General features: G+C 37.6%; 1 pseudogene; it reads right to left on the bottom strand.

Annotated features, from left to right (window-relative positions):
- Window positions 1-15923: 15923 nt before the first annotated feature.
- LOC125999880 (uncharacterized) lies at window positions 15924-16047 on the bottom strand (annotated as a pseudogene).
- Window positions 16048-17514: the final 1467 nt, after the last annotated feature.

Here is a 17514-nt window from a genome sequence, read left to right on the forward strand (position 1 = left end):
AAATTGTAATATGTAATATAAAATTTAATATGAAGCTACTATCAGGTGGAGTGATTTGGGAGAAATGGCTCAGCTTATATGTGAGCATATATTGTAATCTTTTTATAGTTTTGATTCAAAGCATTTTAGCAACCTGTACTTAAAGCAATAAAATCTGTGCATCTTCAAAAGGCAAGCAAATATTCCCTTCATAGTTACTCACTAATTCTGGGATCATATGGAGAGATTCATATATAATATATGTATTGGCTCTAAAAACCCATATATTTTTCTATTTTAAAAATAGATTTTAGGCAGTGCAGTTCTCCAAGATATCTTTAGGACCCAAGTAAAGGCAAGTGAGACTCTGCTAATGCACAGATATCCTATTTTAGTGAAAATTTTAGGATCATTCAGCTACACATGATTTCTTCAGTTATATAGTTAAAACACAATGTCTTAAAACTTTCCTTTCACACTGGAGGAAAAAAAAGGGATAACTTTAAAATACCTTTGAGTTTTTCTCTACTCATTTATGTTCCAGTTATCTACTTCACGTTTTCTTTAGTGCTATCATTTTTTCTAATAATTTAATTCTGATATTAATATATTCTGGAAGGCATGAGAAAAAAAAACAAGAAATTATATCTCATTAAGAACAAGGGCAGGTTTTGGAGAGGAGGTAGGGCGTTTGCCTTACATGCAGAAGGATGGTGGTTGGAATCCCAGCATTCCATGTGGTCCCCTGATCCTGCCAGGAGTGATTTCTGAGTGTTGAGCCAGGAGTAACCCCTGAGTGCTGCCGGGTGTGACCCAAAAACAGAAACAAACAAACAAACAAAAAGAACAGGGGCAAATAATTTTTAGGAGAGGGAAATGAAAATATTCAATTATTTTTGTTTGTTTTAAAATTTGGAAGGCTATACCCGGTGGTGCTCAGGGCTTACTCTGCTCAGTTAACTCTCAGCAGTGCTCTGAGGATGCTATGGGCTGTTAGGATAGAATCCAGGTTGGTTGTGTGCACTGCAGTCCCTCTGTTACCTGTACTCTTTCTCCAGCCCCCAATACTATTATTGTTTTTAAAACCAGCTACTGTTTGTGTTGGTAATAAAGAAGAGTTTATGTGCATATATTATGGAATACAAAGTTCAGCTTTTGCTTTTCCTACATCCCTAGACTAATCATCTGTCCCTTTGAACAACATCAGCATTTTTATAAACATGAAAAACATAAGCCCCCAAACTCAAATCCGATCCATAATAGCTGTGAAAACAGGTTGTAGAAAGAAGATAAGAATGTCTATGTGTACATTAAGCATTCATTGTATTGTAACATTAGGAGTGAACACAATCTGGGAGGAGCAAAGATTTTGAACACCTATTTTGATCCCCAGAGAATGCATGCAAGACAAGTTCTGCAAGTTTGAATGAGATGTGAATCGAATGCTTTAAAAAGTATAATGAGGGGCCAGAGTGATAGCACAGTGGAAAGGTCCTTGCTCACGACCAACCCAAGTTTTATCCCTAGCATCCCATACGGTCCCCTAAACCTGTCAGGAATAATTTTTGAGCTCAGAGACAAGAAAAACACCTGAATGACACTTGGTGACAATATTATACTGAGAGTCTGGAAAGTAGTTTTTCACTGTGTATCAAACATGTTTGCTTTTTTGCCCAACGTCAACTCAGTATGCTTCTTTTTGCCATCTATTACCCAGTGCTGGGAATACGAAAGACAACACTATTGAGATTAATTTGAGGCTATTTCTCATTTAATTCTGCCTATGAGATGTATACTCACTAGAAAAAAATGGAGCAAGCATAGAAAGGTGTGTGTGTGTGTGTGTGTGTGTGTGTGTGTGTGTGTGTGTGTGTGTGCACACGGAACAAACAGTTATTCACTTCCCACAATAGGCTTTTAACGTTAGGAGAAATGTACTCAGAGCATAGTACAGAGTATAAAAGTTCCTAAGATGGAAAAAAACATATTTTATGTGCCTTAAATGACTATCTTTAGAATTTGACAGAATTCCCACAAAGATGAGGAAAAAGTGCTTGCATATGATACAGTAGAACATATTATGGAAAATTTTCAGTAATTCCAAAATAATTATGCAACAAACAACTATGAAATTCTTTTTTTTTTTTTTACTTTTCTTTTTTTTGGGGGGGGGTGGTCACTTCCGTCAGCACTCAGGGATTACTCCTGGCTCCACACTCAGAAATTGCTCCTGGCAGGCTCGGGAACCATATGGGATGCCGGGATTCGAACCACTGTCTTTCCGCATACAAGGCAAATGCCTTACCTCCATGCTATATGAAATTCTTGTTTAAATTACAAAATAGTTAATATATGAAATTTTATATACTCAATCATCTCTAGGAGGTAGCATATATAGGATAAATCATGCCAAACTTGTTTCATTTGAGGCTAAGGAGATGGGATACTGATTCAGGTGCTTGCCCTGCATGTGGTCAAACAGGATTCAATGCTCAGCACCCAATGTGGTCCCTTGAACCCTTTGAGAAGTAGTTCATGAGCACAAAGCTGGGAGAAAGCCATGAGCACTGCCAGGCATGGCCCCCCAACCAAAAATCATAAACTCAATACAAATATATTTCTCCATTTGGGTTTTAGGACTGAACTCATGGTTTACACCTTGTTCTGTACTTAGAGGTCACTCTTGTCTGGCCATATAAGGTGCCAGGAATAGAATCTGGGTCAGCCACATGTTAGACAAGCACTTTAAACACTGCACTATTTCTATAGCCTCTGCTTTTCTTCTTGGAGTTTTACATAGGTTAGATAAACTTGCACTGATGTATTGTATGTAGAAAAATATTTTCCTGAATCTATGTGGGGGGAATGGAGAAATGAAGATTGGATGATACTCAGTTAAATGAATTTATATTTGTTAAACAATTTAAGCTTCATATTCCACCATCCCATGTGTACTCTTTTCAAACAAATAAATGATTTAATATCTCTGCACTTGGTCTTGTCCTTCTCAACATTTTAATGATATGTATAATGACATAGAAGGCATACTTACCAAATTTGCAGATGAAATAAAGCTGGGAGCAATAGCTAAGTTACTGAAGTAACTGAATCTTAATTCAAAACAATATTGACAGCATGGAACTCTGGCCAAAGCTAACGAGATGAAATTTAATAGTTATAAATGTTAAGTCCTGTTTTTGATTTTAAAAACTCAACTTTACAAATGCTAGGTGAGAAGAGATTTTTGACATAGCAACCATTTCTATGAAAAGTCCTTTTTCTTTGCTTATAAACTCAGTATGAACTTCCATATTTCATTGGCAGATGCCTGTTTGTTGAAAAAATATCGTATCTTCACTGTGTACCAACTAAAATCTTTCAATTCACAACAGCCCTCTAACTTGTTGCATTTATTCCTACTCTATAAAAAAACTGATAGATTTGTCAATCTCTGTGCTATAATGTTATTAAATGTTAGAACGGCAGTTCAAATTCAACTCTATTTCTAGGTTCAGTAATTTAGTATAGCTATATATTCAATTTACGGTCCATAGAATAAGAGTTTGTTAGAAACCAGTGAATTAGAATTTGTATTTTTTTGTTTGAGAACCAAATCTGTCCATTCTCAGAGCTTGCTCCTGAATTTGTGCTCTGGGATCTATCCTGGTGGCACCACAGGGTGGTGATTAGGCTTGAGCCTGAGTTCGCCTTATGCAAGTCAAGTGCCTTGCCTTTATCTCTGGCCCTAGAATTTCTATTTTAACTAGATCCTAAGAGAACATGTCTCCACAGTATTTGAGAAGTACCATTATAATGACATCATTTTGGAGTCTTGGTGATTGACCCATGGTTGTGAACAGGCCCATAGCATTGTTTTTCTAATTTATTTTTCAAAAACAACATTTAAAATGGTAATATAACACCTGTAAACTTCCGTAATCTATATTTTAAGATAGAATATTAGTACAGAGGATGGCTGAAATATATAATTGAGTGATGATGTTGAAAACAAGTCCTATCAAGTCTAACTTAAGAAATGGCCAATGCAATAACTTGGTCTAAGAGCAGGCTATCTCATCTCAACACCTAACAATAAGATGAAACCAGAAGACACATCATCCTTTGATCAATACAAAAGCCAAGATTGCTTACTATAGAAGATGGAACGTAACTACCATGACTGGGCAGAACTTATCCCAGGACCAATAAAAAAGTCCCTAGTCCAGGCTTTGGCCTTCGACCTATACAACAATCAAAATCTCTAATTCCATAGGTATGACTGAGACAACTGCAACTAAACAAAACTTCTAGAAACAAAATGACTCTATCCTAGACTTCATGCTGGGATAGGTGCAAAAACTAAGACCACCAACTACAGAAAATCGATTAAAACAGCAGTGATGGAACAGAACTTCTGGAACTGTAAAGAAAAATTCCATCCTATGACATGCGCAAATACCAAGAGCACTAGCTACAGAGGCCTGATATTATCATCCATGATGGAGCAGAAAACTTCCAGACATCACAAAAGGATCTAGGAGAGTAGAAGAGCATTACAAAGCCTGTAGTTATACCCATGACAGTATACTTCAAGGGCGGAGGAACCCTGTATATCTTAGGCCAGGGGAATTCTCTTTCTAATCTCCCCAATTTTTACTGTGCCTATGCAAAAAAAATTTCACAAATTAAATTTTTTTCTTTAATTTTTTAAAGGTGGTTGCCTATGTTTTTCCTTTTTTTTTTTCTTCCTTTTCATTCTCTTTTCTTTGCCCTATTTTTTTATACCTGTGACCATGGTTAGTGTTCGGTTGTTGTCAGTATTGCTGTGGTGCTTCTCAGGTTTTTGTTTGTTTGTTTTTGTTTTGTTTTATTTTGGGTTTTATTTTTCTTGTATTATTTTTATGTTTTCCTTCCTTTTTTTCTTTCTTTTCTTAAAATGAGATTTATAGTCTCTAGAAGGACCCCTCCCGTTTGTTTTTTTTTTGCTTGTTTGAATTTTTGCCCCCTCTTTTTTCTTTCCTCTTCTTTTTTTCTTTTTCCTCTTACCTTCAAACAGAAATAAATAACTTAAACTATCTTGTTCCGCCTCTAAAATTGAGGGAGAAATAATACGACCAAACAGTCGTATGAACTTTGAGTAGAAATAAAAAATGATCAGACTTGAACACCAAATCCAAAGCCAACTACAACAGAAACAATACCCAATCTACAACAGGCTAGACACAGAAGGGACCACTTGTACTAGCAGCCAGGGAGGAAAAGTAGGGGTGATACGGGATACAGGCTGGGAACAGGGTTGGAGGGAGGACAATATTAATGGTGGGAATGACCCTGATTCAATATCACTATGGACCTGAAATCCTACTGTGAATGATTTGTAATCTACTTTTGTCAAAATAAAAATTATTAATATAAAAATAAGATAAAATACTCTTACAGAATTAAAAAATAAAAGAAATAGCCAATACTTGGGGCTGGAGCAGTAGCGCAGTTGTAGGGCGTTTGCCTTGCATGTGGCTGACCTAGGAAGGACCACGGTTCCATCCTCCAGCGTTCCATATGGTCCCTCAAGCCAGGAGCAATTTCTGAGCATATAGCCAGGAATAACCCCTGAGCGTCACAATGTGTGGCACCAAAACCAAAAAACAAACAAACAAACAGAAAAGGAATCACCAATCCAGCTTTGAGAAGATTCTAAATATGGTAGTATGATATGCAAGTATTTAGTGGAGGAGGGATATTGCTAGGAAAAGAAATGTCAAAATTTGATTGATACATCTTTTTCATTCTCTATTATTGTTTATTGAGTACATACTGTGAAGCATGACATGGAAATAAACCTATCATTAGACTATCCTATAGGGAAAGCCAAAGCCAAATAAGTTCTACATATTGAGGGAAAAAGGAAGACTATAAATAGTGTGTGTCAGGAGCTAGGTTTTAAGATTACTGTTGGAAGGGATCAGAGCAAGAGTACAGCAGTTAAGGCATTTTCCTTTCATGAGGCAGACCTGGGTTAAGCCCATATGGTCTCCTGAATACCACCAGGATCAATTCCTGAGTGCAGAGCCAGGAGTAACTGCTGAGTATTTCTGGGTGTGGCCCAAAACAAAACAAAACAAAAATTGCTATAAGAAAGGTTGTTCTAACAAATGTAGTAGTTCAATGGCTACATGTATACAGATAATATCATCCTTTATATGTACAGTTTATTATGTATACAGATAATAGACATTTAGTTATTTTGTTACTTCTTTGTTTTATTTGGGGGGGCTATACTTGTCAGTTCTCAGGGTTTACTCCTGGTTCTGCATTTAGAAATCAGTCCTGGCCAGGCTTAAGAACCATATATGGTGCTAAGAATCAAAGTAGCATTGGCCACAAGCACAGCAAACACACTCCCTGCTGTACTATTGCCCCAGCTCTCATTTAAAAATTATTTTAGGCATTGTGATATGCAATATTTATAATGGAGGTTTCATGTAAAAATTACAACACCCCCCACCAGTGTCAGCTTTCCTCTCCATGTTCCAGTGTCTCTCTAACCCACTGTCATACTGTCCCCTCATGCCCTTTCAGTGATGTGCTTGCTATTAATGAGCAGTTCTCTGTTTCTGAAGCCTTTGAGTATTTGTTGTGTATTTTGTTTCTGTATAAACCCTGGTGAATAACTTCACTCTGCATGATACTCTCCAGATCCATACATCCATGTAACTGCAGAGTGCAGGATCTTATTTTTCTTGGACCTGAGTGCTATTCCACCAGCTTATTTTTTTTATAATTATCTTTATTTAAACACCGTGATTACAAATATAATTATAGTTGTATGATTACAGTCATGTAAAGAACACCAGCTTCTTTATACAGTTTTCCAATCATCTGTTCTTGCACTTGATCTGTACATGTAAATAAACAAGTAGCAGTGTCATTTCAGAAAATGGTAAGTGCTCTTTTAGAAATAGGGAGCAAAATGGAGGAATCTAATTCAATTTGAGGATTCAGGTGGATTGTAAAGCCACTGTGAGGAGATGACATGAACTAAATAATGAGTGATAAGGGGCTGGAGCGTTAACACAGTGGTAAGGTCATTTGCCTTGCATACAGCTGACCTAAGACGGATCTCAGTTTTATCCCCAGTGTCCCATATGGTCCCCTGAGCCAGGAGTGACTTCTGAACACATAGCCAGGAGTAACCCCTGAGCATCACCAGGTGTGGCCCCAAAACAAGACCAAAAATAATAATAATGAATGGCAAGGGACCGGAGCGGTGGCACAGTTGGGGGGGGGTGTTTGCTTTGCATGCGCTAACCTAGGATGGACGGACTGTAGTTCAATCCCTTTGCATCCCATATGGTCCCAGGGTTGATTTCTAAGCGCATAGCCAGGAGTAAACCCTGAGCATCACTGGGTGTGTCCCAAAAACCAAAACAAAAAAAATGAATGATCAAGATGGAGTCAGATATGTGAAGACTAAGTGGAACAGCATTTCAGATAAAACAAGAATAAATGCAAAATTTCTTAGGAAGGAAAAAGTGTGGCTTAGCAATTCTCAAACAAGCCAGCACAAAAATAATGGAGCTGGATTCAAGAGACCCCTTTAGTTACATAATTTGTTCTAGTACAATCCAAATGATTTCTCAGATATTGTTATTAAACTGGAGAGACTGGTTTCTATGCCTTGTCCCCTCTTAAAACCCAACACCAAGCTATCATTTTATAGGTTTCAAAGAAAATACTTTTGTCTTGTCCCAAATCTATTTAGTTTATCCTACAAAAGAAGACAATGACTATTGAAAAATGTCTATATTGTTAGTCTATCCCTCTCTCCCTACCCTATTTTCCTTTCTCCTTCCTTTCCTAAATCCTCTTTTATAATAAGAAGCATGAGTTACTCCCAAGGGAAATTATGGCTATAAGTTAACCTCTATAGTGGTTTAATTGCAAATAAATGGCCTTTTTACTTTATATCCAGATTGTGTGTATATATATACACACAATATATATATGTTGTGTAGAATACCTTATTTATTCCCTATTCCTCCTCAGCTATGGTGACAGACTAAAGCAGTAGCTGATCAGTAACCATGGTTTCCAATGGAGGCAATGTAGCATGTAATTATTGCAAACAGCTATCATTACTAAATTCTGTGTGACTTTTTGATGTAATTTGATATATAATTTGAGTTGTAATTCTAGAAGTAGGGTGCAACTGCTTACAGGAAAACATTTTTAGGAAAATTACACAATTTTTTTCTTCTACATATGACTTGACTGGCTGGGGCACTGATAATTATGTAGGGCGTTGCAAAGTTGAATTTGCTAGTTGGTTTTATTTACTTTTTTATCACAAGGAAAATTGGTAAAAAGGCAGTTTTAGGTTTGTGATGATAGGTAAAGTATCATTGATTCAGGTATGGTATTTATTAAATCTTATTTTTTTGGGTATGTACATCTTGAACAATGAAATAAAAATGCATGTTTTGTGAAACTATAATAGAGAAGAAAAAGAAACCTTTAAATCAAGCAGTGATCTACTTTCTTACAGATATCAGGGTGAGTTTCCCCAATTTAGTCTTAGTCTTAGGGTTAGGTTTAAGGTTATGTTTATATTAGATTTAGTGGTTGGGTTAGGTTAGGGTTAGAGTTAGCATTATGGTTAGGTCTAGGGTTTGGTAAATATATTATTTGTTAAGGACCAAAAAGTAAGCTGAAATGAGACCAGGAAGGTGACAGAATGAAAATATTTCTGTTCTGATGAAGACAAAAAAGGCATTTTGCAGTGGAGGAGTCAATAGAATTCTGAGAATAATTTTATAAAACCGTTCCCTTTGGGAACCATGGGAGGATTACGTTGTAGGCAGCTTGCCCAGGTTCAATCCTGAGAAAACCAGTGGTCCCGTGATACTTGCCAGGAGTTATTCCTGCGTTCAGAGCCAGGAGGAAGTCCTGGGACAGCTGATGTGTCCCTCTCCCAACAAAAGCTCCATTTGGGGGATAAAATACAAAGTTATATTTTGACTACTTGCTTTATTTTCATATTCAAGGAAAAGAAATATGCAAGTTTGTCATAGAGAGGATTATAGCTCAATATCCTTAATGAGCACATATACAAATATCCTCAACAAAATAACAGCAAATAGAATCCAACAATTCATCAAAAAGATCACATGTGACCAAGTAGAATCCACCTGGGGTAAGCAAGGGCAGGTTAACATATGCAAATCAATCAACATAATACACCATATCTATAAAAGAAAAATAATAATACATGATCATATCAATAGATGCAGAGAAAATATTTGGCATGATTCAATACCCATTGGTGATAAAAAATAAAACTTAGCAAAATGGGAATTGAAGCAACTGTCTTCAATATAATCAAAGCCATTTACCACAAGTCTACAGCAAGCATTATACTTAATGGGGAAAAAATAAAGGCCTTCCTTTTAAGATGAGCTACAAGACAAGGTTGCCCACTCCTGTCACTTCTATTCAATAAATTAAAGTACTAGAGGTATGTACCATAGCAATTAGGCAAAGAAGATATCAAGAGCATAGAGTTAGGAAAGAAAGAAGTCAACCGCTCACTATTATCTGACGAGATGATATTTTCTAAAAATATTTAGAAAACCCTAAAGACTATCAAAAGCTTCTTAAAACAATAGATTTTTATAGTAGAAAGGCACACTATAAAATTAATACGGAAAACCCCATGGCTTTCTTATATATAAATATATATTTATTTATATATAAATAATGAAAGAGAAGAAAGATATATAAAAAATACTATTCAAAATTGTGCTTCAGAAAATCAAGTACCTTGTAATCAACTTCACTGAAGGTGAAAAATCTGTACAAATACAAATAACACTATAAAACATTACTTCAAGTAATAAAAAAGGGCACAAGGAATTGAAAATACATCCCTTACATATGATTAACATCATAAAAATGTTGCACTGATAAAGGGGGGGTGTTCTGTTTATGACTGAAACCAAACTACAATCATGCTTGTACTCATGGTGCTTAAATAAAGATTTTATATTAAAAATGGCTAATCTGGGGCCAGAGTGGTGGTGCAAGAGATAAGACATCTGCTTTGCCCTTGCTAGCCTACTACAGACTGCAGTTCGATCCCCTGGAGTCCCATATGGTTCACCAAGCCAGGAGTGATTTTTGAGCGCATAGCCAGGAGTGACCCCTGAGCATCACCAGGTGTGGCCCATAAACCTCTCCAAAGCACTGTACAGATTCAATGAAGTCCCTTCAAGGATACCTGTTGTTTTAATATAAGTTAAAGAGTCCTAGAGTTGGTGTGGGGATGGTGAGGCCTATCTCAGATGGCTGTGCCCAGCTCCTGCTGCCCCTATGGCCTGGTGGGTCTGAAGGTTGTAAAGTGATGGTTTCTCACATGGCTTCTCTGCTAAGCCTTTTCCTAGCAGCTATTTCTCTACTCCTTCTGACTCTCAGGCCTCTGTCTCACTTTCAGCTGCTTCTCCAGGCTTCCTTGCTGACTGACTCCCTTTGCTGATACTACTGCTGCTGCTTCTTTGCTGGTGCTAAATCCTTTGCTGACTCTAACTCTCCTTATCTCCTCTCTCCCTGCAGTCAGCCTCCTCTACCCGCCCATTCCAAGTTTGATCATTCCAAGTTCTGATCATTCAGTTGGGATAAGTAAGAAGTGGGGAAGGGGGTACCCACGTAGAAGCACTATTAATAAGTCTAGAACATCCAAGTTTCTTTTCATAAGCTTCTCTAAACAAAATCGCAAGAACATTTCTGTAGATAATACAGTTTGAAAATAAACTGCTACACAAGATACATAATATAACATCATATAAATTGAGACACATTCACTAGGATAGCTGAGAACTTTCAAAACTAGCATGAATACATCCATGACATTTTTCAAACAAATAAATCAGACAATCCTGAAATTTATATGAAACAGCCCCTCAACCCCCGAATATCTAAAGAAATACTTTGGAAAATGAAGTTGGGAGGCATCACTTTCCCCAACTTAAACTGCACTACAAAGCTGTAGTAATTAATACAGAATGGCATTGTAATACAGACAGACCCTCTGGTCAATGGAATATAGTTTAGTATCATGAGACAGACTTTCTGGTAGATAATCAGTTAACCTTCAATAAAGGAGCAACATACATGAAATGAAGCAAGGAAAGCCTCTTCAACAAGTGGTCTTGCTAAAATGGGTCAACTATATGCGAAAAATAACTCAGACCTCCTAACACCATGCATAAAAGTTAAATCAAAGTGCTTTAAAGATTCTGATATTAAACATAAAAATCATAAGGTTCATAATAGGAAAAAAGGGAGGCAGAAGTCACCATGACACTGAAACTAAAGCCATGTTCAAGGATGAAACACCATTGACGAGGCAAGTGGAAAAAATAGAAATATATAAAAGTAAAAAGCTTCTATACCTCAAAGAAGATAATGACCAGACACAAAGACTGTCCACATTGGGAGAAATTATTTATCCAACACCCATCTGATAAGGAATTAATAGCCAAGAGATATATGCATATATATGACACTAGTAGAGCTTAAAAGGACAAAATATTCAACCCCATCAAAAAAAGTGAGAAGAAATTAACAGAATCTTTCTTAAAGAAGAAATTCAAATGGTCAGACACACGAAAAAAATTGCTCCTATCACTAATCATTAAGGAGATGAAAAAGAACAATGAATTAAAATCTCATATCAGAGACTGAAACACATTAAAAAACAGTACTTGCATAGATAGGGGGTGGGGAATCTCATTCACTGATGGTGGGAATGCAAATTGCTCCAACCTTTTTAGTAAATAATATGGACATTCCCAATAAAACTAGAAATTAAGCTTCCATAGGATCCAATAACACTATTTCTGAAAATATACACTAAGGGAACAAAAACACAATGCAGAAAAGGCATCCTGTGTTCTTTGGAGCACTATTCACAATTGCCAGAATCTGTAAACAACCCCAGTACCCCAGTACAGATGAGTACACAAAGAAATATGGTACATCTACACAAGGTAATATTATGTAGCCATAGAAAAAAAAACTGAAGTCATGAAATATGCTTATGCATGGATAGATATGGAAAGTGATATGGTGAGTGAAATGAGTCCGAGGGAGAGGGATATAGAATGATCATGCTAATTTGCAGGATATAAAAAATTAATAATACCTGAAAACAACAAAAATGAGATCCAGAAAAATTGGTCTATGATAATAAGATTGCCACAAAGAGAAGGGAATGTATGATATTTAAAAATGATCACTCTGAACAAGAACTAGGTGCTGAAAGGAGGTAAACTGATATGGATACCCTCTCAGTAACTGTATTGCAAGTCACAGTGCCTAAAAGGAAATATATAAGGGAGGGAGGTAGAGGAAAGATGTCTGATCTAGTGGCAAGAGGGAAGGACAGGAGGGAAATTGGGGACATTCGTGGCAACAAATGAACACTGGTGAAGACTGGGCATTGGAATATTGTATACAACTCAATCATCAAAAATGTTTTAACTACATCTCATGGTGATTTAATAAAAATAATAATAATTTAAAATAAATAAATAATATTTTAAAATGTTAATAAGATCACAAAATTCTATAAAATGTCTAAAGATTAACCTCACCAAAAATATAGAGCTTCCATAAAGAAAATCATGTTTAACTATATTAAAGAACATTAAAGATAATATGAATATATAAAGAACATTCAATATTATTAAAGAAACAACTAATATCATAAACAGGCAAAAACAATTGAATTATGTCAGATCTAAACAAACTGGCCAATAATCAAAAGAATTCCAATAAAAAGTACAGTTGTTAGCTGAATAGTAATTTGTAGGTAGGTGCTTTCTTTGCACACTGCCAGTCTGGACTCAATCCCTGGAACCTCATCAAGTTCCCTGAGCACTGCCAGGAGTGATTGCAGATAACAGAGCCAGGAGTAAGCCCTGATCTTTAGGACTGGTGTCCCCAAAAGCAAGAAATAAAAATGGAACCCAAAGCTACACCTGGACATATTTTGATGAACTTAATAAAACACTTTGAAACTATGCACAGAGATCTAAAAGTCTTAAAGAGCAAAATAAACTTTCCAAAAGTGGACCAAAGAGTAAGGAACTGCTCTCAATATTGAGAAATACTAAAAGTCATAATAAAGAGATGAAATAATACGGGTTTAGAAACAAATAGAGCAGTGGAGCCAAAGAGAGAGTGAGAGTTATAACAAACTCATGTCCCTAATAAACAATAAAGATGCCATGTAAATCAAAAGACAAAGAATGAACTGCTTTGTATGGTGTTCAAAATTTTTTCTGGAAGAAAATGAAATTGAATTCCAATTTTACTCATTATAAAAGTTGGACTCTGAAAGACTCATAAGATAATTACATTGTAAAGAAAAGATGGTGTAGGAAAAGAGCTTCTCAACCTAAAAGATGGTGTAGGAATATAGCTTCTCACCCTTGGGATGAGCAAGAATTTAAACATTCAAATTACATATACAATATATAAGAAGAAATATGATGATTATCACAAAAAGAAGAATTTTGTTCAATACTAAGTTTAAAAGTCAGCAGAAGAGGGAAAGTAATTTGTTAATCTAAAGTGACAGGGACTAATATCTGGAATATAAAAAGAATACCTATACAACAAGGAGTAAAAAAGAAAATGGCAAGGGAAATGAACAGAAATTAACTTAAGAAACTAGCAATTAATTCAAAAGCTTATTAAGACATACTCAAAGTCACTTGTAATTAGAGAAATTATCACTTTGTTTACATCATCTTGATGAAATGCGTAAGCCACAGAGAAAAAATTCCAATTGTTGAGTAGCATGTAGTGAAATGTGAAAGGAATGTATCAGTACTTTAAAATTTTACTATCTAAACCATTTGATTAAAAAAACCCACAATTAATGAAAATATAAAAGTAATTTGTTAAAATTGTATAGTCAATAGAAGTTAGCATCAAGTTTGTGTGAACAAATATTGCCTGGGTAAGTAACTCAGATAGGGGTCTTAAATATATAGGAACTATTTATCTTAAAGTTATTTTTGGATAATTTCTAGTGCTCAAAAAAAAAAGGGCAAGAAGCTGACCTGGTTTTTCCTCTGGTAACTGGCACATCATATTTGACATTAGTGAAGAACTTTAGGCCAAGTACAACCATGAGCTGAGGCGTGGATAAGCAGATGAATAGGCCTTCACCTGTCTTGCAAGAAAAGGTATATATCTCTTAACCTCTGAGGGGTGTGCTGTTGTGAACAAATAGAAACAGAAAAGCTCTTCAGTTAGCACTTGTCACATTCGAATCTGCAATTTTTTTTTTATTTCCCCCACATTCAGTAGTGTTACCAACCTACTCCGGGCTCTGCCATCAGTGACTAAACCTGGTGGGGTCAAGGGACCATATGGGATTGGAGGAAATCAACTGATTTCAAGGCAAACACAAGGAGCTAGTAAGATTGTGTTGCCTCTGACCTAGGTTTGATCCCAGTATCCGAGTACTGCTATGAGTGATCTCTTAACACAGAGCTAGTAATAAGCCATGAGCACCGCAAAAATCGAACCAACACTGAAAGCAACACGACACACACACACACACACACACACACACACACACACACACACACACACAACCTGGGCTGATATAACTCTGTGTGGTGGCGACATGGCAACATGGCGTCATGAGCGTCATGAGCTCTGACCTACTGGCAGGGATGTCACAGTATCAGTGAGCAAAGAATGGAGAGTGGGGCACCCTGGTTACCTGAGCAGCCCCCGAGACCTTCTGGGAGCAAAGTGTGGAGAGCACTGGAGGCGCCAGTGCCCTCACAAGTCCGCCCTTCGCCCAGGCAAGATGAGGCAGTCATTCTCACTGAGTCCCAAGCGCAAGACCACCCGAGCCTCTGTGAGACCAAAGGGTAGGACCAATCCCTACGCGTGCTTCGTGAAGGCATACCGCCAAGAGCTGCGGGACCGGGACCCCCACGGGCGCGTAGGCTTCATAAGTTTTTCAAGGCGCTGCGCTAAGAGATGGAAAACTCTCAGTGCTGAAGAAAAGGAACGATTCCAGCTCATAGCCAAGGCTGATGGGAGGCGCTACCAGCGCGAGATGAGACTGTATAACTCCACCTGTGTGGGCAAGAAGGATGGGAGGCGCTACCGGCGCCAGAAGAGACGGTATAACTCCACCTGTGTGGGCAAGAAGGACCCCAGGGCACCAAAAAGACCACTCTCGGGCTTTCTGGTATTTTGTCAGGAGTATCGGCCCTACATACGCTTCTACAATCCCCGCATGCATATGATTGATATTGCCATAGAGCTTGGAAAGATCTGGCGACAGCTAAGCTCCTGGAACAGAAAACCTTACCAGGAAAGGGCAGCCAAATTAAAAGAAGAATACATGCAGGAAAAGTCCAAGTATGAGGCATGGAAGATACGAAATATAATGATACCAGCCTATGAAGAGAAATACCAGGAGTCAGAGTATGAGGAGGATGATGAAGAGGAGAATTTTGACGATGAGAATGATGAAGATCAAGAACCCTTGGACGAAAGCAGTTATGAAGGTGATAATGAGAGGGAGAAGGACCTAGAGGATAGCGAGGAGATCCAAGACACTGATATTGGCAGCTATTCCACCTCTAGAGTGGGATGTGAGTTTCCAGATGATGATTGGGAAAATCAGGACTAAAAAGGGAGGGGGAAGAGGTGGAGGAAGAGGAGAGATATAGAATTAAAACAACTAGTTCCCCCACCCCCTCTTGTTTGAACAGGCCTCTGCAATAAACATGCATGTTTTCTGTGAATCTTCTGTTTTCTTTAGTGTTTGCATGGGGCTGGAACAGTTCAGTGCCTGAGTTCTTGGGGCTATTTGGTCTTGCTGAAACTATGGGTCATTTTTTTAATTATACTGTTGTCCCCCAATTTACAATACAGACCAGGCAAAGGGCCTGGTGGGTTGAGGTGTGTAAGGGTTCCTCCTCTTTTTATACAGTCAGTGTAAAGAACACAGCCTGTGGTAAGAATTGGGAGGCTATGGGTCATTTTTGTTGTAAAGGTTCTTGTCTTAAACTTGGATGGTGGGATAAATAAGGTAACTTACCGGTAAAAATAGGTGTCTATGGTTTATGGATAAGTCTAGTCCTGTCTTATATAATAAATTATTCCTCCTTGGAGGGTGTGGGGAAGAGCTAGCTGGTGGGAAGGGGACACTGATAGAGGAAGGAGAAGCTTGGGGGGGTAGAAGACACCAGTGGGGTGGTATTGTTGGAATACTGAATGTCTAAATCTCAACTATTATATATAAGCATTGTAAATAACTTCTATAACTAAATTTGTTAAAAATTGAGGATGGAAGTATAAAAATTTAAAAAGGAAGTGGAGAGTGAATAGGAGAAGGAGAGGAGGAGAAAAGATGGAAGTAAGAGGAGGGTGAGGAGCACAAGGAGAAGGAGGAGGAGGAGGACCCGGAGACAAAGGAGGAAGAGGAGATGAGGAAGTAGAAGAGGAAGATGATAAGGAGATGAAATTATAGGGTAGAAAACGGTGGAATAGAAGTTGGAGATGTAATAAGAGGGGAAGAGAAAGAGTAGGAGGAGGAGGCAGAGGAGGAGGAGAGTGGGAAGATGAGGAGGAGACAGAAGAGAAGATAGAATGATGAAGAGGAACAGTGGATCAAGAGGAGTGGAGAATGAGGGATAGGAGGGAGTGAGGATGGAGAAAAGGAAGAGAAGGAGAAAAGGAGGAGGAATGGGAAGAAAAGGAAGAGGAGTGGAGGGAGAATAGAAGAAGAACAAGAGAACAAAATTACCCAGGTGATGGAGAGATAGTCCAGCAGTTTGAACTCACCCAAATTCAATCCCCAGTACCTCATCTGTTTCCCCAAACCAGACTAGGAGTAACCCATTTAACAAAGAACAGGAGTAATCCCTATAAGCAGATGGGTGTGGCTCAAGAGCAAAAATAAAATTTGTTGTTGTTCTTTAAAGATTTGAAAAAAGAAATGATCTAGGAGCTAAAGGAATAACATTGCAGGTAGGGTGCTTATTTGAATGAGACTGACCAAGTTCAATCCCTGATACCCCATATAATACCACAAGACCTGTCAGAACGTGATTCCTGAGCATAAAACCAGGAGTTAAGCTCTGAGCACAACTGGTATGAGGAGACAGAAGAGAAGGAAGATGGGATGATGAAAAGGAACAGTGGATCAGAGGAGTGGAGAATGAGGTAGAAAGTGATCCCTGCCAGAAAGTGATCCCTGAGCATAGAGCCAGGGGTTAAGCCCTGAACACAACTGGGCATAACTCAAAAACAAAAAACAAACAAAAACATGGCCAGAAACTTATGCACTAAACAATCTAGGATTCTATTTTTGGACGTTTATAATTTGATTTATTTATGGAGTTAAGTTAATAGCACAACATTTTTAAAAGTATTCAAAAATAAGTATTTTCTGGGACCGGAGAGATAGCACAGAGGTAAGACATTTGCCTTAGATGC

Source organism: Suncus etruscus, chromosome X (genome assembly GCF_024139225.1).
Source record: "Suncus etruscus isolate mSunEtr1 chromosome X, mSunEtr1.pri.cur, whole genome shotgun sequence".
Taxonomy (NCBI): Eukaryota; Metazoa; Chordata; class Mammalia; order Eulipotyphla; family Soricidae; genus Suncus; species Suncus etruscus.